The sequence below is a fragment of the Lathyrus oleraceus genome, chromosome 2 (genome assembly GCF_024323335.1).
Source record: "Lathyrus oleraceus cultivar Zhongwan6 chromosome 2, CAAS_Psat_ZW6_1.0, whole genome shotgun sequence".
NCBI classification, from domain to species: domain Eukaryota; kingdom Viridiplantae; phylum Streptophyta; class Magnoliopsida; order Fabales; family Fabaceae; genus Lathyrus; species Lathyrus oleraceus.
In genome coordinates this window covers 339,344,240-339,371,223 of record NC_066580.1, presented here as the reverse complement: position 1 = coordinate 339,371,223, position 26,984 = coordinate 339,344,240, and the positions used below count along the sequence as shown (strand labels likewise).

Sequence of the window (26,984 nt, the reverse complement as noted above, 5' to 3'; positions counted from 1 at the left end):
ATGTCTGCATTATACTGGTATTGCTTCACAAAAGCCTCTGCCAAATCCCTCCAGCAACGGATATGGGCTCTATCCAATCTCATGTACCATTCCAGGGATGCCCCAGCTAGGCTGTCCTGGAAGAAATACATGAGTAGCTTCTCGTCATCAGAGTACGCAACCATCTTCCGGAAGTAGGCTTGCACGTGGGTCTTCGGGCAAGAACTACCATTGTACTTGTCGAAGATTGGGACTTTGAACTTTGGTGGGACCCTCACGCCTGGGACCAATCCCAAGTCAGAAACATCTACCCCCAGAGGGTTTTGTCCTTCTACCGCCTTCAGCCTCTCCTCTAATCTCCTGAACATGGGATCCATGCCATGGCCCATGCCAAAGTCTTCCGGCAGCAAGAACTGATCATCTTGATCATCGTGGATGGGTTGTTGATCAGGATTGTTATGTGGAATTGGGATAGCCCCCGGTCCATTAACCTCTCCAACTGGAGGATCAGTCACAACCTCTGGTTGGGTAGTTGCAGGATTCCTTTGTATCATTTGTCTAATCTCTTGCTGTCCCTGCGCTACTCCCTGGACCACGTCCATGAACTGGTTCATGCGGACCCTCATCTCTGCGAGCTCTGCTTGTAGATTCTCCATTGCTCTTTGCTGGTTTCTGCGGGTACCGTACCGGTGAACTCCTGAATCGGCTATCCTGCTGATGGAACACCAAATAATATGAGAACACCGCGGCGACACCTGTTATGCAAGAATATGCAAGAATGAAATGTTAATGCAATGACATGTTTATCACTTCAAAAAGGTATTCTACCCCCTTGATTCCAGTCTCACGAGAAAATCGAGCCATAAACTTCGGAGATCAAGATGCAATAGGGAGAAGGTGTTCATACAGATAAATTCAAAGAGAAAGGTCTTAGCCAATAGTACATCAAAAGAGGATCTCCACAACAAGCCTGTGGATCATCACTACACAACAACAAAGCAATAAGTAAAGGGAGGAACAAGAATCAGGACTCAGCCTCCTGTGTACAAACCATAAGGACTGCTCCTCACTTCAGCCAGTAATGCTATCGTGTCAGGATGATCTGGGAATTCTATCAAACGCCGGATAAGCAGATTTCTTTGGTGAATAACCCCATCCAACTTGTTGATGTGTTCTCTGTAGTAATTCCCATCATCTTCTCCGAATACCTCTTCAAGTCTGGACTTCTTCAAACCTGCCAACACCTTAAGTTCTTCAATCTGTCCTCGAGCCTCATTGAGTTGATCGGTGATGTAACCATTGGTAGAACGGGCACACAGAAGCTCATGGTTCTTCTCTTTCAACAAAGTCTTCAATTTCTCCATCTGGCCAGTCAGTTCGGTCACCATCTCCTCCTCCTTTGCCTTCCGAGAAGTTGAAAATGCATCCCATCGCTCTTGCCACCCAGCTAATTTACCATGAGCATCCATTAATTGTTGCTTGACTCGCTTCAACTCAGAACTGGATGATCCCAAGGCCTTGTCTGTCTTCCTGAAGAAGTCCACCTCCACAGCTAATTTCCCTTCTGCTTCCCCTTGCAATCTGACGGCTTCCCCTTTCTGATATTCTGCCTCATGGAATTGACGCATATAGTCTTGCAATTTCCCACTCAACTCCGAGTTTTCAATTTGAAGCTCCTCCATGGCTTTCTTCAATTTGTCATACTCCTCTCGACTCACCATTGTTGACTGCGCAGGAGTCGGTGGATACAAAGGTTCTTCTATAGGAAACGGCAGACCAAACTCTTCAACTCTTCCTTGAAGCCACTCTTCATACAGAGGATAAGTCCTACAATCTCCTTTTCCAAGCACAACTCTTCCTCTCTTGATCACCTTGAGCCAGGCCTCAGCTGCCTTACGGGATACAGTCAAATCAGGCGAAGAATGGAAAAACAGTGATTCTTCCACGTCCTTTTCCAAAGGCGGAGTTCTTAAAGCATATCCAAACTGTCTGACTGCTAGAGAAGGATTATAGTTGATTCCTCCTCTTCTTCCTACCAACGGTACATTTGGGAAATTCCCACAACTGTGAATAATATCTGCCCGCAGCAAACTCCTGTCAGACCACCAAGCAATATCTTCAGCCCTCAACCCCATCAATCTCTTCGACCAACTCAACGAGTCCTCGACATCAACGAACGCTCCTGATTTGGGTAGGTGAGAACTGAACCACTTATAAAACAAAGGCGCACAACAATTCAACAATCCTCCTTTTCTATTCTCATTCCTGTGGTGCACCGAATGAAAGAAATCTCCCAACAAGGTCGGCACTGGATTACCCAACACAAAAAGGCGTATTGCGTCTATGTCCACAAATTTTGCAACATTAGGGAACAGGACAATCCCATACACACAAAGAGCCAACACAGCATTGAAACCCCTCTGGTCACCATCTTCAAGCTTCTTCTTTGCCTCTCCCAGTAAGAAACTCAAATGAAAACCGCTGACTCCTCCCTTCTGACACATATTAGCCTTCAAGACTGATTTCCCCAAATATGTGGCCGAAGCAACCATGCTGAGATCGAGTAGAAGCTCAGAACTGTAGAATAACAACTGTGACTTAATAGGAACTCTGAGAAAACTGGAAATCTCCTCCAAAGTAGGGACCAAAACATAATCCGAGAATGTGAAGCACCTCAATGGAGGGTCATAGAACTGCAGCAGTGTGAAGAGAGCATCATGTTGATCTTTGGAGAGAACCGTGACGAAGCTTAGAATCAGACCGTAATCCTTCCGGAATCCTTCTAGAGAATCGTGATCCATTGACTTCATCAGTTGTTGAATAGGCTCCAAACAAACCACTGGAAACTTGTAAGCGACGTGTCTCTTTCTGCCAATATCCATCTCAGGAGAACCAGAAAACCCCGACCGGAATCAAGAAGAAGATGTAAACCCCCTAGAAATGGATAAACATGTGTTAAATGATATGAATGTAAAATGATGTGATGCAATGCAGTGACATGGTGATCAGAACTGCTGTATCTGCTTGAACATCTGTCGGGTTGCACTGTCTGAGGAGAAACCCACTGAGGAATATAATACAAGACCAAAACTCTGCTCCAGAAAACCGGGTTGGTTGGAGGTTAAGGTTTCCTGAATTTAGCCCGCCCCTCACTGGTAGGTTCTAAGAACAGAAGTTTGTCAGTTTCAGCCCTTCAGTCGAGAATAATACGTTTACCACTGAAGGTTTGGCATTATTACGGGATAAAAGACCTCTACTGACTCCCCTCAACAGGACATCCTAAAGCAAGTTCCCAGTCTCGGGGTCCTCGGATTGATCAGCGAGAATGCGCCCACCAGAGCTAACATAATCACGTCTCGGAGGAGAGGCCTCGACTGAGTTCTCGGGAAATGGTCACCAGAGTCGATGATTTCTAAAGGAATATCTGTCGTTATGGAACACCCATAGGACAGAATATATCCAAAAGAAACCTCGTCTGGAATGTGGGTCTCATGAACGACTTAACGTAGCAACATACCACGCAAGCCTCATGACTATCCACTCTAGCACCTATGTGTACACTCAAGCCTGGGTAGTGGGCTTATCTCTCATAGAACAGTCCCAACCCAACAAACAAACAACTCACAGATACAGCAAGCATATGTACATGAATGCAATAAGGTAAAGCAGGTAAATACGGAAAATAAATAACTGTACAAAAGAATAAACACCCAACAAACAAGAAACCTACAAAAGCTAGGAGGGACTCGCTTAGGGAAACTATCATCCCCAGCAGAGTCGCCAGCTGTCGCAACCCGAAAAATACGGTGGTGCGAAAAAAACAACCGGCGAGAAAGAAAAGACAGAAGAGTCGCCACCGTGCGTTATTTATCCCAAAGGAGGGAAAGGAAACGCTCGAAGTAAACCTGGAGAAAGGAAAGGAAAAGACAAGGTCTCGCAACCAAATCTTGGGTTCGGGAGTCGGTTATGCGAAGGGAAGGTATTAGCACCCCTACGCATCCGTAGTACTCTACGGGATCCACTCTTGTTGTTTCTTGTCTAAAGGGTGTATGTTTATCTAATGTACTATTTACTAAAAGGGTCAAGAGAAAAATGACTCGCACAGATATCGCATCCACTGCATACGTATCTCATCTGGAATGAGAATCAGAGTCTTCGTAGCTCGGGTACCTATGGGTGAAAGAGATGTGTGCTCGCTAAGACATCGCGTCTTATGCCTACGTATCTCATCTGGAATGAGAATCAGAGCAAAAACGTAGTTCAGCTAACTACGGGAACAAAAGTCTCGATTGCCACTAGGGCAAGAGAAAGGGAAGGTCTCGATCGCAACGAGGGCGAGAGAAAGGATTGCAACGAGGGCGAAAGCAAACAAAGATTAGTTGTTAGTCGTTAGTCAAACTCGGCAAGACATCGCATCTTGTGCCTACATATCTCATCTGAACATGAGAATCAGAGTTGCCGTAGTTCGGCTCACGCACGCAAACAAACACAGGCAAACGTGGAGCCTGAATGCCAATCACTGGACTTACATCAGCATCCGAACCAAAACACACACAAAAGGGCAAACGTGGAGCCCGACTGCCAATCACTGGACTTACATCAGCATCCGAACCAAAACGCACACAAAAAGAAAAAGAAAGGTGCCCGGAGTGGTCTCGCACGACCACCTGCCTACATACCTCGTCTGGAACAAGGATCAGGGCGATGTAGTTCCCCTACATAGGGGTTGCCATTTGAACATGGACTTAGAAAAGGAGGACACCAGTTGTGTCAAAGGAGAGTGGGCAATGTGTTCACGTCCTAGCAGTAGGTGTCGCAGCTCGCTGAATCGAGTCTTAGGCAGTTACCTCTTTGCAATAGAACGGACTACATGCCACAAGATCGGAGACGCTCGGAAAGGTCTAGAAGTGGGGAAGCTCTGCCCTAGAGTTGTCATGCAATATGTACTTAAGTGTTAGGATTTACAAATGGGAATATCTACCTAATGTTAGCATGCAAAGGAAATGGGGATTCTACCTATGTTATCATACAAAAGGGTTCTATCTAATGGGTGCTACCTAATCGGAACAAGAATCGACGAAAGGAGCAAGGAGGAGTGTTAGGGATGAGGGTAGACGGCGATGCATGAAGCAATCGACTTACAAGGTTGATGGCGATGCATAAAGCAATCGACTTACAAGGTTGATGGCGATGCATAAAGCAATCGACTTACAAAAGGGTGGATGAATACGTGCTGGTTCTGTTAGGTTTTGAAAAATGATTACTCGACGTTGGATCGAGGTTTTGATCTTGCTTTGAAATGGTTATCGAATGTTCATTTTAATTTTTGTATTAACAGGTGAATAAAGAATGAAAGAATACATATTATACATTTCATGGGAGAGGGATACATTTGTTATGAATGGGGGTTGACATGGCAATCAAGCAATATAAGTATATGCCTCATACACCATACAAGTAGGCCTCAGTTAATCAAACAAGTAAGGTATAAACAAATATATAATCGAATCAAATAATGAAATAATAAAGCATTAAACAATGTATGAGTGTAAGTGCAAAGGAACCGGCTCATTGTAAGAAAGCCCAAGAGTAAGCTACGTGAGGTCGACGGCGATGCTTAAAAAGCAATCGACTTACGAGGGTGTGAAAAAAAGGGCTCGATATTAAATCGAGAAAGTATGGTTTTTATAGTTTAAAAAAATGGTTTTTGAACTAAATTCAAATACAATAACTATGCATTATTAACAAATGAAATTATAATAAACATAAAAAGATATTAATCAACATAAAAAAATGCTAAAGGAAGATACAATCAAATAAAAAAAAAGCAAAAAGAAATAAAATGCCAAAAACAGCCCCACATGAGTATTGAACCCACCCCACTCAAGAATATGAACACTGCCCTTCTCCACTAGGCCACTCATCACTATCTATTACTAAGATACTATGTTAACTATATGAACCGGACTAACAGATTTAAAACAAAATAAAAAAAAAAAACAAAATAAACATTTTTACATTTTCTGATTTTTTATTAAAAGAACAAAATAAATATTTTTGTGGGTTTTTTATCTCTGTTAAAAAAACAAAAATAAACTAAATAAATAACAGTAAATAATAATAATAAAAGAAAATAAAAGCATAAACACTTTTCTGATTTTTTATTAAAAAGAACAAAATAAATATTTTTGTGGGTTTTTTATCTCTGTTAAAAAAACAAAAATAAACTAAATAAATAAAAAGTAAATAATAATAATAAAAGAAAATAAAAGCATAAACACTTTTCTGATTTTTTATTAAAAATGAAATAAGATCAAATAATAAAAGAAATAAATAAAAAGAAAAAAAGGAAAATGGAAACAGAAGCTCGTCTCTCTCACACGAGCTCAAACCTTTAGCAACAATGGCATCTTTCCATCTCTCACACGAATCCCTCTCTCGCTCTCAACAAACCCCTCTCAATCACTCTCAACTCTCACAATATTTTCGACAGCAAGCACATGAGAAAGATAAAAAGAAAGAAAGAGAAATACTTACAAAGTGTCGTGGTGGTGGTGGCGGTGAAGAACGTATAGACGCCGGCCTCCAGGTAAACGGTTCTAGGTCTTTTTCCTTCCTCAGATTTCCGCCTCTAGCTTTTCTGTGAACAGTGGCCGCTCCTCCAACCTTTAGAAATTAGGGTTTTTTCTCTTTTGATTTTTGCCTCTCTGTTTCTGTTGTGCTCCTCCTTCTCTTACTGATTTGCTCTCTATTTATCCTCTGTGAATTAGGGTTACAAATTGGTGCCCTTGTGTTCAAAAGTAGCTCTGCAAAGCACTTTGGATGCTCAGAAATTGGATTGACCTTTTCCATGTTAGATTCAAGAAAAGGTATCCTTCACAATCTTTCCTTTCTGCTTTGACCTCATACCAATTTGGGATGTTTTTGGACTTTGCCCTCTGACTGTTGGTTAATGGTTTTGCACTTTAGGTTTTGCAAATTGACTGATTAATGTGTCCCTTTTTTACTGCAGTAAAAAAAATGGTGAGCTTGGTTTGACTTGGGATAATTTCAACATCTGAAGGATGGTTTGAATTTTGGTAGTTTCGTGGTGAGTTGGTTTTGTTTGCAAGCCTAAGGCCAATGCTTTTGGTTGATTTCATGACTTAGCATTCTATGTGTGGCATGAGCTGTTGATTGCATTGCTTGCTGCAGTTTGTTGTTTGATGGCAGGTTGGAGGCTTTGGGCTAGGTGATAATACTCTTTCATTGCCACAGATTCAAGCTGTCTTAGGACTGAGCAGTAGGATGAGTTCAACCATTTAAACTCATCAACATTTTCAACAAAAATTGTAGCTTTTCAGGAGGATTCAATAAAAACCACATGTTCATGGCTCCACAATTTAATTTATCCGTAACAAGGTGAAAGACGTGCTTTGAAGGATCCTTCGCATTCAAAACAGCTGAGTTGACAACAACAGATGCAGCCAAAACATTGTCTGAGAATAGGGCGTAATGATAAAGACTGGGATTAACCAAATTCTCAATCATGGGGAAATTTCTCTTTCCAGGTGGAACGAGATAGTAATCTATGCTAAGGCGCATCGATAAGCAGTGAATTCCATTCGGTATGGTCTTGGCAGCCAACTGACTAAGGAATGTGCTTTGTTTCTTCAAGCCCTGGACTTGCTCATCAGCAGTTTGTAGCATTGCCCTCAATTTCCCGGTAACCAACTTGCCGTCATACAATTGATCTTTTGCCTTAGAAAGAACTTGACCCATAGCTTTCATTTTTTCATGTTCACTATGGTGCAGGTCAGCATCGGAAGTTGTCTCACCTAAAGCACGCTGACTCTCTTTAAGCCGTGTTTGCAGCTCTTGGCACAAGTCAAGATTGTTCTTCGTCTTCGCAACACTCAAGTATACCCTAGCCATAATGATCTGATCTCGCATCAACCGAACGGTAGAATCATTCTCATTTTCATTTTCTTTCCTCCAAATGTTGTATTTACCTAGAACTGCTGAATCAACTGATTTTGAACGTTCAATAGCAGAATCTTCAAGTTTTACAATAACTTCGTCATCCTGTTTTACCAGCTCGGCAGCACGTTTGGCCATCCTTTTCACTATTAATTGCCTTCTGGCCAGCTTTACGGGACTATCATTCCACTGAGGAAAAGCAATTGAAGATCTTCCTTCCTTCTCCTTTTGTTTCTCATGACTGAGATGCGTTTCTGGTTCTAAACTTGTTTGCTTGTGCAGGTTTGGAATTGCAGGTTGTTGTACTGGACTGCATTGTAGCTTGGGATGTTATTGTATGCTGCAGGACATGGTTGTTGGTGATGCTGCAGAAAGCATTGCCTTGGTTCATGTTGCACCTTGCATTGGTTTTCTCCAAATGCTGCAGGACATATTTGGGTTTGGTTGAAGGATGTGGTAGGCCAAGTTGGTCCATTACACCAGGACTGATGCACCCTGTGATATAAGCTGCTGTAACTAGACAAATGGTGGATTGAATTGTATGCAGGTGAATCCCAATCGTCATCAACAAACTTCAAAAGAGTCATTTCTTTATCAACATCATACTTATGTTTACTTCTCCTGAAACAGGATTATTGAGATGAGCACTTGGACTTCGGTTCACACCAGCATCTAAGAGCTTTCCTTCATCAACAAATACTGATCCGGGACGGAGATTTTCATGAGCCTGGATAATGCTTTTCTCAATACCATCAACAATGACATCAAACGACTGACGCACAAATCCGTAAGAAGTTATAATATACAACAAATATTGAAGATAACCCCCAGGACCTGCATGAGTGTGAGTTCCGCCAATAGCTACATTCTTAATCCCTTGATTCTCACATATGCTTTACTTCTGATTAGTAATTAATTTCAATGTAGGTAACTCCCGAATCTGTGGTTTCTGATACTAAATGGGTTACCAATGATGGATTATCTTCAACGACTTCAGAATAGCCTTCCTTCAACTCTAATCCATATTCTTACCCTTATTCTCCCGTGGGGAACGAAGAAGCAATTGTTGCAGTTTTGCATTTACAGCACAATGCAATTGATGTTTCCCAAAAGTTCTTAGCACCTGAGGATGATTCTGACAGTGATGAGGATGTAGTTAAAAACGAGGATGAGGATGAAAGTGAAGATGAGTTGGTAGAAAATTTGATGAGGAATCTGAACATTACAAGTTCTTTGAAAAGGTGTTTGCGGAAGATGTTGGCTTGAAGAAATATTATGAGGACAATTGTAAAAAAGGAGATTTTTATTGTTTGGTTTATGGCGGTATTAAGAAGAAAATGTGGAAGAGGTTTAAGGACTGTGTTGTACTGATTCAGCATTCAACTACTGTACTAAGGACGAAAAGGAAGCGAGCTCACCGGGCTTATGCACAAGTTGTCTGTAAAGTTGTCGGTTGGGACATGAATCAGATATCAGCAATTATGTTGAAGGATTTGGATTCCTCCTTAGCAGCTTCAAAGAAGCTTTTGGTGAACAACTATAATTGATCAATTTATAATTTCTATTGCAGTTGTTGACAGTAATGGGAATCTAGCTCCTGCAACATCAACTGGTGGATTGGTGAACAAAATGGCTGGTCGAATTGGTGACACGTCAGTCATAGGTGCTGGAACATATGCCGATGAGTTTTGTGCAGTTTCTGCAACAGGAATAGGTGAAGCAATAATCCGCGGGACCGTAGCAAGAGATATGGCTGCGATAATGGAATTCAAAGGCCTTTCTTTAAAGGAAGCTGCAGATTGTGTTGTTCATGAGTGCACACCAAAAGGAGCTGTTGGTTTGGTGTACAATGTGTTCGTCGGTTTTGCAGGCTGTTGATGCTTGGCGGCAGGACCATGGCTTTGTAGGAATTTGCTGACAGGATATTGTAACAGCAGGTATAGGAGAAGGAACCGTTACGGGCATTGCAGCTGGATTTGTAGGGGAAATCGTGACAGGATTCCATGATGGTTATTGGGTTATTGGTTTGATAGGTTTGGTATCAACTTGATACAGGTTTTACATGGTTGCAGCAGGCTGTATTATATTTGGTCTATGGCATTACACCAAGTGTGTTACAGGTATGTTGTTGCTTTGGCTCTAGTTCTGAATTCAACTTTTGAAAATCTGGATGTCCGAAACTCTTGGGAAATTTAATGAATGGCTTTGGTGTTGCAGGGTGCTGCTATGCCGACACGATTGGCGGCTGACTTCAACTTTTACCTCACCGTTCCGCTTCTGTTTCGATAGGTAATGACCGTAACCTTCAGCTCATGCACTGTAAATCTTACTCGGCTGTTTTCCTGCTATTGATGTAGATTGATAATTGGCCATAGTTCGACTCCGGCATGTTTTCATTTTTCACTTAACCTGCGTTTTGTTGTGTGCATTATTGTAGAAGCAGCTGCTGGCAAAGTTGAGGAGGTACAGGGAGATCCGGCAATTGAATGCTGGGACCTATTATATGAGGAAGCATTGCCGGGAGAATTCGCACCTCCTGCTTGATTAGAAGCTCCTACAGCTGATGCTTGATAATGGACAGGAGAAAATATGAAAGCAGGACCATGCACTAGATTCCCAGTTGACCCGGGATGTTGACCTTGTAGCATAAACTGCATCTGATGTGTTGAATCTACTGGATTGGCAGTTTTGGAACTTTTAGTTGCAGTGAGATTACGATCACTTGTGGCAGCCAACCCTTTCTCTTGTGCACAATAGTTGACATCGTTCCTTTTTGTGGCATAAATTGAACCAGATCCTGCTGACAAAAGGGGGTCTGTCTTTGTGAACTGCTGGTGTAGGATGTTACGAGCAATGTGATAATGGGTTTCGCATCTCTTTCGTTGTAGTTGAGAGAAAACGGAATTCACATGCTGTGCTGTTGATGAGCCAGTGGTTTTATCTGTCTTCACAACTGTCTGCAAGGGAGGCGTGCATCCAATGGGAGAGAGACTGCCCGACGGTCCTGATACAGCGAGCAATTGTTTGAACTTTGGAATTTGACAATGCAGTAGAATGTTCCTTATTTCTATCCTGCTCTTCTAATTTATTGTTTGTCTTTATCTCATTGTCATTGTTTGGCTTCACCATATAATGTTTTAACACATCCAACTTTTTCACGTCCAAATTTGCTGCTTCAAAATAATGCTCCTTTCTTTGTTGTTAATCTCGTTCTTCTGCCCTGTAGTCATGTTGCAGAATGGTTGCAACTTGTCTTGACTTTGACTCCAATGCATTGCCTTGATGTGGAGTTTCATAGGATGTCCTGACTTGCCAATGGTTCTACAAGTGCTTACCAACATCGCCTCTATGTTGCAACATGGCTTTATTTTGCTAGGCTTATTGGCTCAAACTAAGTTCATGGCATGATGGCATTGAAGACCATGTACAAATGGCCAAAACAAAATCAAGATGGAGTTGTAAAATGGGATTAGGACTAGGATTGGACAATTGGTGGTTTAGGATAGAAAAGAATTCAAGTTGACTTTGGTCAAAGTTGACCAAAAAGTCAACTGTTGACCAAAGTCAACAATTGGTCAAAGTGTCAATTTTTGTGTATTTTTCTTGTAAATGGAATTCAATGTAATGGTTTAAAATGGATGAAATAGATTGAAATGGTTTGAAAATTATTGGGAATTGGTTTCACAATTGATTTAATCATGACTTGAATATTTGACTCTTTTTTTTTTTTTTTAAAAAAGAAAAAAAACTTGACTGATAATGTGTATGAACAAAACCATGAAATGAGACCATAAGGTTAGGGTTTTGGCATAGTATCCATGAACCAATAACATGACTAGAAAGTGGCTTGAAACACAAGGAAACCGGTTGTTCAGATGACCCAGATCATAGACATGTTAACAATCTCAAGAACAAACACCATGACTTTGAATCAAAACCAATCCTCATATAAAAACAAAGCAAAGTTAGGTCAAGCATGCCAAACAAACATAAAAAATTCAGGAGCAAAATCGGGGTATGACACACCCCAATAAAATAAGATAATTATTTAAATTGAGTTAATAATATTTATTTATTAATTTAATTAAATAATTAAAATATTATGGGAATTATTATTATTGGGATAATTATTTAGTGGAATAATATTATTGGAGTATATAAGTTGGAATAATAAAAAGTCCCAATTTTTGGAAAAAGGTCTTCACGTGAAAAGGAAAAGAGAAGCGGCTGAAAGAGAAAGGGAAAAGAGGCAGAACAAGAGAGGAGGAAAAACTTGAAGCTAACGGAATTGCCGGATTTACTCAGGTAAGGGGGGTTTATCATCGTTTGATGGGTCTTATGGGATAGCATGTAATGGGTAGTGATAGACCTCTGAATTTGACTCTGATTGAAATGATATGTGATGAATTTGTGAAATATTGATGAACGAAATTGGATGATAATTGATGGGATTCGTAGGAATTTGATGTAATAGTATTAGGATTGGTGATATTGAATAGGATATGATTCGTGTTAGATGCTAGGAACGATTATTGTATAAAATTGGACTGTGAAAGGTTGAATTTGGATAGGTTCGCAGCAGAGAAAACCCATAGCAGATCTGGAAAACTGGATTCTGGTCATACGCGTATGGCACTAGGCAATACGCGTATGGGATGGCTTAGAAAAGGGAGTTTTGGCGCTGGTACGCGCCATACGCGTGTGATACGCGTATCCCTGGAGTGGTACGCGTATGGTGTATGCCATACGCGTATGAGTGAAAGGGATGAGGTTTTGAACGTGAAATTGTCTCTGTTGGTACGCGTATGAAGATGTGGTACGCGTAGCATACGCGTATGAGAGTGGGCAGTACGCGTATGGACTTGGTCAGGTTTGGGCAATACGCGTATGGGCATAGGCAATACGCGTATGGGCAGAATTGTGATTTTCTGTGCTGTTGTTGTGCAGTTTTTGGCTGTTTAGGCTGAGTAATGTGACTTAGCTGAGGTATGATGTAATAGGGATCAATTCCCGTTGTTTTGAGTAGCATAGGTATTGGTAGAGTGTGCTAATACTATGATTGATTATATGGCATGGTATGATATGTTTTTGTTGATGATATGTGATGGTATACATGATGATGTGAATGTATGCATTGGTGAATAGACTATTTTGTGGCTTAGAGTGTGAGCATGTGTCTATTCCTAAATTGTTGTTGATGTTGCATTGCTAGGTGATTAGCATGCATGTTGTGGCCTTATGGTGGTAGCTAATCCCCATGGTGAGGGATTAGTGAGTAAATCATTTTGATTGTTGTTGTTGATGTTTGCATGCTAGGTGATTAGCGTGCATAGCATGGCCCATTTGGGGTGGTAGCTAATTCCCATGGTGAGGAATTAGTGAGTGAGTCACTGTGTCTCAAATGAGTGGGACTAGTGAGCTTGGTAGCCGTGCCTGGATTTGGACGGTGAGGTTGAACTATATGTTCACAAAATAGTCGGTACCGCATGCATGGAGTCTCATTGCATAATATATGTATGGCGTGTAATATGAATGGATGTATTCCAATATTACGCGTGTGGTTGTGTTGGTATTGTTGTGTTGTTATTGGGTATGATGTTGGAATTGATATGCTGTTTCTGAATGTGTGTTTTGACTAGGGTGAGGAAGTGTGTTGAATTACTTAACATAACATGATATCTTATAATACTCATTATATTGATTGAGGAACTCACCCTTACACCTATTTTTCAGGTAACGAGAAATGAGTTGAGTAGAAGCTAATGCTTGGAGTCTAGAGTAGTTTCTTATGGGTCATGCTCTGATAGATGTAACATCGGGAAGGGATGGTTTTAAATGTTTTACTGTTGGTTGTGAACCATTTTACATGTAATTGTCACATGTTTTGATTGATTTGATTTTATTCGCTGCGATTTATGCAAACGTTCATTTGATTAAATAAAGGGCATGACTGATAGGTTTGGAACAGGTGTGTAGTGATTGTGTGACACCCTTGGAGGGCATAATTACTCTGATTAATATATGTCTATTATTTTTAATTAAATATTTTGGGGTATTTAGAAGGGTGTCACATTAGTGGTATCAGAGCATAGTCGGTCGTGTCGAGTCGTAATTATTCTGTTTCCCCTGTACGGGATAGGTGTTGTGTAACCCTATCAGTACTTATTGTTTTGGCTTGTTGGGTTTTCAGAATAGAGATGGCTGGAAGAGGTAGAGATGATGCCGCAATTGCTGAGGCTCTGGGTATGCTAGCTGGAGTACTTGGAGGAAATCCGAATGTTATGGGAATGGGAGCTGCTCGTCAGTTGAGTGAGTTCCAGAAGAACAATCCTCCAATGTTCAAAGGAGCATACGATCCAGATGGCGCTCAGAAGTGGTTGAAGGAGATCGAGAGAATCTTCCGAGTAACTGAGTGTGCTGATAACCAGAAGGTCAGGTTCGGTACGCATATGCTGTCAGAGGAAGCTGATGATTGGTGGGTTGCTACCCGCACTGAGTTGGAAGCTGCTGGAGATGCTGAGATTACTTGGGCTGTGTTCAGAGAGAGATTTCTGAGGAAGTATTTTCCCGAGGATGTCAGAGGAAAGAAAGAGATAGAGTTCTTGGAATTGAAGCAGGGTAACCGGACTGTTACTGAGTATGCTGCTAAGTTCACAGAGCTGTCGAAGTATTACACTCCCTATGCTGAGGCTGCTGGGGAATTTTCAAAGTGTGTGAAGTTTGAGAACGGGTTGCGTCCCGAGATCAAGCAGGCGATTGGATATCAGAGGATTAGAGTGTTTTCTGATTTGGTTGACTGTTGCAGGATTTTTGAACAGGATTCCAAGGCCAGAGCTGAGAGCTATCAGCAGAGGGTTGATAGGAAAGGCAAGAATCAGATTGATCGTGGAAAACCGTATGCAGCTGGCAAAGGTTTTCAGAGGCAGAGTGGGATGAAGAGGCCTAGTGGGGGAGACTCTAGTGCTCCTGCTAAGTGTTACAGATGTGGTCAGGCTGGACATCGTATCCATGAGTGTACCAGTAATGAGAAGAAGTGCTTCAAATGTGGAAAAGGTGGTCATTTGGCTGCAGATTGCCGGTTGAAGACGGTGACTTGCTTCAACTGTGGAGAGGTGGGTCATATCAGTCCACAGTGTCCTAAGCCGAAGAAAGAGAATCAGTCAGGAGGCAAGGTTTTTGCTTTATCGGGTTCTGAGACTTCTGCAGATGATCGTTTGATCCGAGGTACGTGTTATATTAATGGCTTTCCTCTTGTGGCTATTATTGACACAGGTGCGACTCATTCTTTTATATCTTTGGATTGTGCTGTGAAACTTAAGTTAGAGATATCTGAGATGTTGGGTAGTATGGTGATTGATACTCCTGCGAAGGGTTCAGTGACTACCACTTCCATTTGTTTAAGTTGCCCTTTGAGTATTTTTGGTAGGGATTTTGGGATAGACCTTGTGTGTCTTCCATTAGTGCAGATTGATGTTATCTTGGGTATGAACTGGTTGGTGTTTAACCGAGTTTCTATCAACTGTTTTGATAAGACTGTGATATTTCCTGAAGTTGAGGAAGAAAAGAGTTTGTTTCTATCAGCAAGGCAAGTGAATGAGGAAGTGGCAGATGGGGCAGAGTTGTTTATGCTGTTAGCGACTTTGGAGGCTAAAGATAAACTGGTGATTGGCGATCTGGCTGTGGTGTGTGATTTTCCTGATGTGTTTCCGGAAGAAGTGAATGAATTACCGCCAGAGCGTGAAGTTGAGTTCTCGATTGATTTGGTACCTGGTACTAGACCGATATCGATGGCTCCTTATCGTATGTCTGCTGTTGAGCTAGCTGAATTGAAGAGTCAGTTGGAAGATTTGTTGGATAAGAAATTTATTCGTCCGAGTGTGTCACCGTGGGGTGCACCAGTGTTGTTGGTTAAGAAGAAAGAAGGTACTATGAGGTTGTGTGTGGATTACAGGCAACTGAATAAAGTGACGATCAAGAATCGGTATCCTTTGCCGAGGATTGATGATTTAATGGATCAGTTGGTTGGTGCGAGTGTGTTCAGCAAGATAGATTTGAGATCTGGGTATCATCAGATACGTGTGAAAACTGAAGATATTCAGAAGACTGCTTTCAGAACAAGGTATGGACATTATGAGTATTCTGTAATGCCTTTTGGTGTGACTAATGCGCCTGGAGTATTTATGGAGTATATGAATAGGATTTTTCATCCGTATCTAGATCAGTTTGTTGTGGTGTTTATTGATGACATTTTGGTGTATTCGAAATCTGAAGAAGAGCATGCTGAACATTTGAGAGTGGTTTTAGGAGTTCTACGAGAAAAGAAGTTATTTGCTAAACTGTCCAAGTGTGAATTTTGGTTAGAAGAAGTTAGTTTTCTTGGTCATGTGATTTCAAGAGGAGGTGTTGCTGTTGATCCTTCTAAGATAGAAGCGGTATCTAAGTGGGAAGCTCCGAAGTCAGTTTCTGAGATAAGGAGTTTTCTTGGACTTGCAGGTTACTATAGGAAATTTATTGAGGGATTCTCTAAGTTGGCGTTACCGTTGACGATGTTGACTAGAAAGGGGCAAGCGTTTGTTTGGGATTCAAAATGTGAAGAAGGTTTCCAAGAGTTAAAGAGAAGGTTAACTACTGCTCCTATTCTGATATTACCAAGTTCGTCGGAATTATTTGAGGTTTACTGTGATGCTTCATTGTTGGGTTTAGGTGGTGTGTTGATGCAGAATAAGCAGGTTATAGCTTATGCTTCGAGACAACTGAGGATTCACGAGAGGAACTATCCGACACACGATTTAGAGTTGGCAGTCGTGGTATTTGTTCTGAAGTTATGGAGGCATTACTTGTACGGGTCAAGATTTGAAGTTTTCAGTGACCATAAGAGTTTAAAGTATTTGTTTGATCAGAAAGAGCTGAATATGAGACAGAGGAGATGGTTAGAATTTCTGAAGGATTATGATTTTGGTTTGAATTACCATCCGGGTAGAGCAAACGTGGTGGCTGATGCATTGAGTCGGAAATCATTGCATATGTCTATGTTAATGGTTAAGGAATTGGATTTAATTGAGCAGTTTAGAGACTTGAGTTTGGTGTGTGAGAGTACTCACAATAGTGTTAAATTGGGAATGCTGAAGTTGACGAGTGGTATTCTGGATGAGATCAGAGGGGGTCAGAAATCCGATATGCTTTTGGTTGATAAGTTGACTTTAGTGAATCAAGGTCAAGGTGGTGAATTCAGAGTTGATGAGAATGGTGTTTTGAGATTTGGTAATCGGGTGTGTATTCCGGAGGTTACAGAACTTAAGAAGAGTATTCTTGAAGAAGGACATCGTAGTGGTTTGAGTATTCATCCTGGAGCTACGAAGATGTATCATGATTTGAAAAAGTTATTTTGGTGGCCGGGAATGAAGAAAGAAATTGCGAGTTTTGTTTATTCCTGTTTGACTTGTCAGAAGTCAAAGATTGAGCATCAGAAGCCGTCTGGGCTAATGCAACTGTTGACTATTCCAGAGTGGAAGTGGGATAGTATCAGTATGGATTTTGTTTCTGGTTTACCGAGGACGAGTAAGAATTTTGAGGCTATTTGGGTGATTGTTGATAGATTGACGAAGTCGGCTCATTTCATTCCGATCAGAATGGATTATCCGTTAGAGAGATTAGCCGAGTTGTATATTGAGAAGATTGTAAGTTTGCATGGTATTCCGTCGAGTATTGTTTCGGACAGAGATCCTAGATTTACATCGAAGTTTTGGGAAGGTTTGCAGAGAGCTTTGGGAACTAAGCTGAGATTGAGTTCTGCATATCATCCGCAGACTGATGGTCAGACTGAGAGGACAATTCAGTCATTAGAGGATCTTTTGAGAGCTTGTGTTTTGGAAAAAGGAGGTGCTTGGGATTGTTATTTACCTTTGATTGAGTTTACCTACGACAATAGTTTTCATTCGAGCATTGGTATGGCACCGTTTGAAGCTTTGTATGGTAGGAGATGTCGGACACCTTTATGTTGGTATGAGTCCGGTGAGAGTGTTGTGGTTGGACCGGAAATTGTTCAACAAACTACGGAAAAGATTAAGATGATTCAGGAGAAGATGAGAATTGCTCAGAGTCGTCAGAAGAGTTATCATGATAGGAGGAGGAAGTCACTTGAGTTCCAAGAGGGAGATCATGTGTTTCTTCGTGTTACTCCGATAACTGGTGTTGGTCGAGCTTTGAAGTCGAAGAAGTTGACACCTCGATTTATTGGTCCTTATCAGATTTTGGAGAGGATAGGAGAGGTAGCCTATCGTATCGCCTTACCGCCGTCGCTTGCGAACTTGCATGATGTTTTTCATGTGTCTCAGTTGAGGAGGTACATTCATGATCCGTCGCATGTAGTCCAAATAGATGATGTACAGGTGAGAGATAACCTGACTGTTGAAACATCACCTATGAGGATCGAGGATCGAGAGTTGAAGCAGTTGCGGGGTAAAGAGATTGCCTTGGTGAAGGTAGCTTGGGGAGGACCAGCAGGTGGCAATGTGACTTGGGAACTAGAGAGTCAGATGAAGGAGTCTTATCCGGAGCTATTCGCTTGAGGTATGTTTTCGAGGACGAAAACTCTTTTAGTGGGGGAGAGTTGTAACACCCCAATAAAATAAGATAATTATTTAAATTGAGTTAATAATATTTATTTATTAATTTAATTAAATAATTAAAATATTATGGGAATTATTATTATTGGGATAATTATTTAGTGGAATAATATTATTGGAGTATATAAGTTGGAATAATAAAAAGTCCCAATTTTTGGAAAAAGGTCTTCACGTGAAAAGGAAAAGAGAAGCGGCTGAAAGAGAAAGGGCAAAGAGGCAGAACAAGAGAGGAGGAAAAACTTGAAGCTAACGGAATTGCCGGATTTACTCAGGTAAGGGGGGTTTATCATCGTTTGATGGGTCTTATGGGATAGCATGTAATGGGTAGTGATAGACCTCTGAATTTGACTCTGATTGAAATGATATGTGATGAATTTGTGAAATATTGATGAACGAAATTGGATGATAATTGATGGGATTCGTAGGAATTTGATGTAATAGTATTAGGATTGGTGATATTGAATAGGATATGATTCGTGTTAGATGCTAGGAACGATTATTGTATAAAATTGGACTGTGAAAGGTTGAATTTGGATAGGTTCGCAGCAGAGAAAACCCATAGCAGATCTGGAAAACTGGATTCTGGTCATACGCGTATGGCACTAGGCAATACGCGTATGGGATGGCTTAGAAAAGGGAGTTTTGGCGCTGGTACGCGCCATACGCGTGTGATACGCGTATCCCTGGAGTGGTACGCGTATGGTGTATGCCATACGCGTATGAGTGAAAGGGATGAGGTTTTGAACGTGAAATTGTCTCTGTTGGTACGCGTATGAAGATGTGGTACGCGTAGCATACGCGTATGAGAGTGGGCAGTACGCGTATGGACTTGGTCAGGTTTGGGCAATACGCGTATGGGCATAGGCAATACGCGTATGGGCAGAATTGTGATTTTCTGTGCTGTTGTTGTGCAGTTTTTGGCTGTTTAGGCTGAGTAATGTGACTTAGCTGAGGTATGATGTAATAGGGATCAATTCCCGTTGTTTTGAGTAGCATAGGTATTGGTAGAGTGTGCTAATACTATGATTGATTATATGGCATGGTATGATATGTTTTTGTTGATGATATGTGATGGTATACATGATGATGTGAATGTATGCATTGGTGAATAGACTATTTTGTGGCTTAGAGTGTGAGCATGTGTCTATTCCTAAATTGTTGTTGATGTTGCATTGCTAGGTGATTAGCATGCATGTTGTGGCCTTATGGTGGTAGCTAATCCCCATGGTGAGGGATTAGTGAGTAAATCATTTTGATTGTTGTTGTTGATGTTTGCATGCTAGGTGATTAGCGTGCATAGCATGGCCCATTTGGGGTGGTAGCTAATTCCCATGGTGAGGAATTAGTGAGTGAGTCACTGTGTCTCAAATGAGTGGGACTAGTGAGCTTGGTAGCCGTGCCTGGATTTGGACGGTGAGGTTGAACTATATGTTCACAAAATAGTCGGTACCGCATGCATGGAGTCTCATTGCATAATATATGTATGGCGTGTAATATGAATGGATGTATTCCAATATTACGCGTGTGGTTGTGTTGGTATTGTTGTGTTGTTATTGGGTATGATGTTGGAATTGATATGCTGTTTCTGAATGTATGTTTTGATTAGGGTGAGGAAGTGTGTTGAATTACTTAACATAACATGATATCTTATAATACTCATTATATTGATTGAGGAACTCACCCTTACACCTATTTTTCAGGTAACGAGAAATGAGTTGAGTAGAAGCTAATGCTTGGAGTCTAGAGTAGTTTCTTATGGGTCATGCTCTGATAGATGTAACATCGGGAAGGGATGGTTTTAAATGTTTTACTGTTGGTTGTGAACCATTTTACATGTAATTGTCACATGTTTTGATTGATTTGATTTTATCCGCTGCGATTTATGCAAACGTTCATTTGATTAAATAAAGGGCATGACTGATAGGTTTGGAACAGGTGTGTAGTGATTGTGTGACACCCTCGGAGGGCATAATTACTCTGATTAATATATGTCTATTATTTTTAATTAAATATTTTGGGGTATTTAGAAGGGTGTTACACACATCGTTATCTACATGACGGGATTGAACAATTTGAATCATGCCTTAATCCATCAGTTGCTGGATGTCCCTTTTCACAACTTCACAACCCTTTCGGGTTAACACTACAAACAACACAACCATCATGGTCATGCGCACAATCACTTACCAAACAAACATCCTTATGCATCTGCACTAAGGACCTCCTGATAAAATGCACATCGAAAACTTTGAACTCACCAGGACAACCATCCACCATATTCACATAAGAGTTCCCATGGGCGGGCAATAGGTTTACTTTCACATTCGACGCACGGTCCTCGAAAGACACCATTCCACTCTTCATCAGCTTTTGAACCTCATACTTGAGCGGATAACAGTTCTCAATATCAAGTATGGGTGCCCCTTGGTGAAAAGCACAACAGAGCTCAGGCTTGTACCACCATGCAAGTGGTTCTGGAATCTGCGGCGGGTTTCTCGGTTGGATCAGGTTCTTGAGAACCAAAGACGGGTAGAGTTATGCGTAAGACATAGGAATCGGGTCAAAAGAGACCTTCTTCTTCTCAAAGTTTTGTTGATGATGATTGTTGGTATTGTTGTTGTTGTAGGCGTTTGTTCGTTGTTGCGGTTGTTGTTGTTGACGTTGTGGTTGTTGAACTGGTATTGATTGTTGATTAGAAAATACTAGGATAAGGGAAGATACTTGATGGTGATGTTGATGGGGTGTTGGATTCCTTATGGTTTGAGGCCTCCTCTACCTCCCACTGCTTATTGCATTCGCTTCATGGTCTTTTTTCTTGCTGAAACTACTGCCATACCTCTTACTCGTCGATGCCTCATCTTTCGACAAACGTCCCTCTCGGACTCCTTCCACAAGCGTCATCCCCATATTTACCATCTCGGTAAAGTCGCTGGGGGCACTAGCAATCATTCATTCATAATAAAATGAACTCAGGGTCTTTAAAAAGATCTTTGTCATCTCTTTTTCCTCCAAAGGAGGAGTGATCTGGGCAGCCAATTCCCTCCATCTCTGTGCATACTCTTTAAATGTATCTTTATCCTTCTGAGACATAGACCTCAGCTGGTCTCATCAGGCACCATGTCCATGTTGTACTTATACTGCTTGACAAAAGCCTCTCCCATGTCATTGAATGTGGGAATGCTTGCACTATCCAACCCCATATACCAACGGAGCGCAGCACCGGTCAAACTGTGATGGAAATAGTGAATCAATAGTTGATCATTATCAGTCTGAGTAGATATCTTGCGAGCATAAATCACCATATGACTGAGCGGACAAGTGTTCCCTTTATACTTTTCAAAGTCAGGCACTTTGAACTTCACCGGTATCTTGACGTTGGGCACTAAACACAACTCAACAACACTTTTTCCAAACAAGTCCTTACCCCTTAATGTCTTCAATTCCTTGCGCAGCTCAAGAAACCGATCCTTCATTTCATCCATTTTCTCGTAGACATTCGGACCCTCAGACGGCTTGGAGTGATAAATGGTGTCCTCTACCAAGGTAAGGTGTGCACAACAGGAGGTGGCACGGACATGACTAGGCTAGATATCGGCATGGAAGCAAAAGTAGGCGCAAAGCCTTCAGGCCTAAAGTTAGACGAAATTACCCACGAGAATTCGGCAGGCACAGTGGGTGCAAAATGAGCGGTAGCAGCAGGCATGGTAGAGGTAGGCACCTCTGAAATAACTGTCCTCGCAGGAGGAGTTGCAGGCGTTAGAGAAGATTGACCCTGAGCAGCAAGAGCTGACTCCATCATGGCAGTCAGGCGGGCGATCTCGTCCTTCAGCTCTATGTTCTCTTGCTCTAGATGCTCCATAATTCTTAGATGATTGGCGCAGGTGTTGTACCGATGAGTCAGCTTGGCTAAAGCACAAAAGAAACACCAATGAGATGTCTGGCGAAAGAGAAACCTGCTTATGCAAATGATGCATGAAATGCAATGCTTGATTATTTATTTTTGTTTTCAAGGAACTTACTATATCATTTGCAAATATATAATAATAATTGCAACAATTTAATATGACCATAAAATCTCTTTTTATTTATATAATTGGAAGGATTACATTGAGTACAATTTCAGAAACCAAATGAAAAATACAAGAGAAAAGGAGACTAGTCATCCTAAGGATCCCTAACAACGATGTCAGAAGACCTGGCTGAAGGTGCGTACTTCCTTCGAATGCGTCAAATCTCGGTCTCAAAAGAAGCCTTCATCTGAGTCTTCTCGAGGACAAGCTGATAAACAATCTTCTTCCAAGCAACGAAAGGCTGAGACATGCTAGAAGATGAAACCTCTGGCTCTCTCTGTCTCTTCGTCACTCGGTCTTCAAGTAGCTCAATGAGTGCATCTTTATCCTTAGACTCTAACTGCAACTCTTCATGCTTTTTGCTCAAAGCACGAAAACGCTCTTCCCACATGTCCTTCTCTTGCTTCATCTTGATGAGCGCATCTTCCAATTCCTCTACATCTTGGTTAGGGAGAGTTAATGGCTCAACCACAACCATATACATAGGTCTTTCACAAGGATAAGGAATCTTCAACTCTAAAGCTCTCTTCTTCACCCAAAGAGTGTAAGCCTCCAAAGCTACACAATTGCGTGGACCAAGCTCGGATCTTCCTTTCCTATGCACATTATGCCAAGCATGCACAATCTTCTGCTTCAAATGTTGGGGATATTTACCCTCTTGGTAGAAAAGACCTTCTAACAAAGTGTTATTCAATTTGTCTCTCAAGGGGAACCCAAGTTGACGGCGAGCCAAAGCAGGGTTGTAGTTAATTCCTCCTTGTGTACCAATGAGGGGCACATTAGAGAATTCACCACAACTATCAATAATCTCCAAACTGCTTAAAGACGGATCATACCAAACTATATCATCATTAGTGAGAGACATAAGTCTCTAAGACCACCTTAGACATTGTTTGTTCAGCACAAAAGCAGGTGTCTGAGGCAAGTGCGAAATAAACCACTTGTACAGAAGAGGAATGCAACAGACGATAGTTCCACCACCCATAGAATTCCTTAGATGCAAAGATAAATACATATCACCCAACAAAGTAGGCACATGATTCCCAATCAAGAAAAGTCTAATGGCGTTAACATTAACAAAACCATCAATGTTAGGGAACAAAGCTAATTCATAAATGACCAACAAAAAGATAGCTTCAAAAGAATCCACACTACCGGCTTGAGCAAAAGCAGTAACTTCCTTGATGAGGAAATCAGATGGCAACCCAAACAATCCTCCTTTCTTCACCCAATGAGCCTCTATCTCAGACTTCTTCAAGTGAAGAGCTTCAACAATAAGATTAGATCGGGGAATCTCCTCTAATCCACTAAAAGACACTCTACTAGAAACAGGTATCCCCAAGAGATGAGAATACTCCTCTAATGTAGGCACAAGCTGATAATCTGGGAAAGTGAAACAATGATAAAGAGGATCATAAAATTGCACCAATACACTCAAGAGTCCTTCAACGACATCAGCAGACATGATAGGTAGAAGCTTCCCATGACGTTGTTTGAAGTCCAATGGATCTAATACAAAAGATGCTAGCCTCCTTAACTGTTTCAAATCTGGACATCTGAAAATGTACTTCTTAGTGTTCCTTCGTCCACAATCCATGGTCTGAAAATATTTGCAAATAATACCTCAGTTCCTTGAAATTTTTGTGTGATGAATGTTATGATGCGCATGAATGCATGAATGCAATAATCACAAATAATGGATCACACACAAGGAAAACAAAGGTCAAGGGATGAATCAAATCATTGTCAAGATCAACCATCCATTTTGGTGGATTATGGTTTACACCTTATCAATACCCAAGTTCCATTGATATTGACAAGACTTGATTGGATCAACCAAGAATCAAGGGTTTGTTGTAAGTCACGAGCATGGAGTCTGTGTAAGAACCATCCCGAAGGAGTCAACTAAGGATAAAACCTGTAGATCATGTTCCAAAAAGTTCCCAGAGTCTTAATTCCATCTATCGGATATTACAGGTTAAGATGACTGACTCATCGACCCATAATATTCTCAAGAGAAACTCGTCTGAGTGTAGTATCGCGTAACAACTGTTATCAAGTTTACACTTGAACAGTTTCCGCACTACGTCCTAAATAGGCCAAGAGGGGGTAAATGTTCTACGGTCCTCATCTTCTCGGACCCAAATTAGAGATAGTAATGCCTAACCACAAATACTTGTGTGACATTTCCAAATCCAAAAGAGTCTCCACTGAGCAGATGGATCTCAAGCCAACCTGTTAAGGACTACTCCACACAAGTCGAACATGACTATACCATCCTCCTATCTTAATTGCACTCAAGTTCGGGTTAGAACTTATCTCACCACTCAGAGATCACCAAGCACAACAAGTAAATTATATCAACATACATATATACAAATATATACACATAAAAAGTAGGCTAAACCCACTGGAGACTACTCCCCGACAGAGTCGCTACTTAATTTCTGTAGCGGTAAATTCATGACCATCAAGCTATGGATAAGCTAGAGATCAAATAACAAGAGTCGCCACCGCGCTTTTATTGTTTCCAAGGGAAAAGGGAAAAAGTACAAACAAAACCCAAAAGTAAGAGGTTTTCAAATCAATACTAATAAAATGTCAGAGATTACAGGTAAGAGGGTTGGTTACACAAAGGGAAGGTGTTGGCACCCAAAGTGTCCTAGGTACTCCTATGGAGCCCTCTTTATGTGCATATGTATTTTGTACAAATTGATGTTTACAAACAAAAAGAACGGGGGGATGAGAAAAGAATTCATTAATTATATTTTTGTGTTTGACAAGCCTTTCGGACTTGTGCCTAAGTACCAACATAAAAATTAGGGATCAAAACCTCGTAGTTCATGATACAAATATCAAAGTGGATGTATTGATTTTAACAAAAATTAAGTTTGAAAGGCACAAAGGCCTAAAAATGGTTTGAATGAGTTTGTTCTTTTTGGCTTTTTGAAAGTTTAAGTCAAGTATAGTTAAGTTTATTTACAAGTTTGATTTAAGAAAGAGAAGTTTGAAAATGCAATGGCATAAGGCCAAAGTTTCTATCTTTTTGCAAAGTGGTCAAACTTTAGAACAAAACAAGTTCAATCAAAGAATATTTTGAAAAAGGGAGGGAGAGATTTTTAAATTAAAGAAATAGGGAGAAGATGAAGAGACTAATCCTATGCACAAAATGAAGGAGAATTGCCATCCAAGGCGCAGCGGAATTTAAAAATTTCTCCATTTAGTGATCCTTACGAATGGGCATGATCAGTGATAGAATCGTTACCTCTTGTGGCGATTCAAACCTTTGGTGCAGATTTCTGATAATGATCAAAACCTTTGATACAGATCCACGGGGCGATCACGAACGTTGAACGATGACAACGTCTCTACCCAGTCCACACGAACGGATTCCTTCAATCGTAGTGCTAGCTGTTATGAATGAAGGCTTTGAGTGAGAGAGAGATACGAAATTCCAACTCTTCAGTTGTGTTTTCTGTCTCAATGAGTTACTATGGAGTGACAATGCTTCTACCCAAGAGGTTCTATTTATAGAATCACTTGTGTGGGCTTCAAGCCAAAAAGCCCACTTAAGTGCATTTTGGCCCATATCTCATAATATGCCAAAATCAGTTAAGTATTTGGTACCTTACCATATTTCGTTGTCTACTTAAGTACACCGTACCTTACGATATTCCTTAATTATTCTATCTCTCATCAATCCATCCTTTGTGTGTGACCCTATAGGTTTTCGCGGCGTTGGCAATTATATTAAATCACGCATTTAACATAATAAACAGTGAGCGGTATCTAGCAACACATCACTGCTACCCAAGTCACGAAAATGTCATGTGATCTGACAAAACCTCCTGTGATAATAATTATGTGTATAATTACCCCTTTGCCCTTATGTCTATATTGAACACAAGGTATAGACCGTGTCACCCTTGTCCAGTTCAATATTGGGCCCATAGACATTTATCCTGTTACGCAGGATTGGCAAATTCCATCTAGGACACTCATGTCCCTCAGCATCCTTCGTGGAGTACCCATCAACTGTCTTTATGGTTATCCAGTTACGGACAATGTTGGATCAGCAATAAAGCACTCGACTCTACATCTAGGATCCATAGTGGTTTCAGGTCGAAGAGTGGTATACACTATTATCACCATGAGAATAACTTATGACACTTTGCATAACTTTCTATATAGTATTCTCATAGCGGGTCAATCCGGTATAAATATTACTCCTAATATTCATACCTATGTTTAAGACTTGATAACTCTTTATCCATGATCCATGAGATGTGATCATCAGTCTACAAACATAATAGTCTTAATGCTTTAATGTTATCCCACTTCACATTAAAGC

General features: G+C 41.0%; 1 pseudogene; it reads right to left on the bottom strand.

Annotated features, from left to right (window-relative positions):
* Positions 1-7,132: 7,132 nt before the first annotated feature.
* LOC127123139 (polygalacturonate 4-alpha-galacturonosyltransferase-like) lies at positions 7,133-8,778 on the bottom strand (annotated as a pseudogene).
* Positions 8,779-26,984: the final 18,206 nt, after the last annotated feature.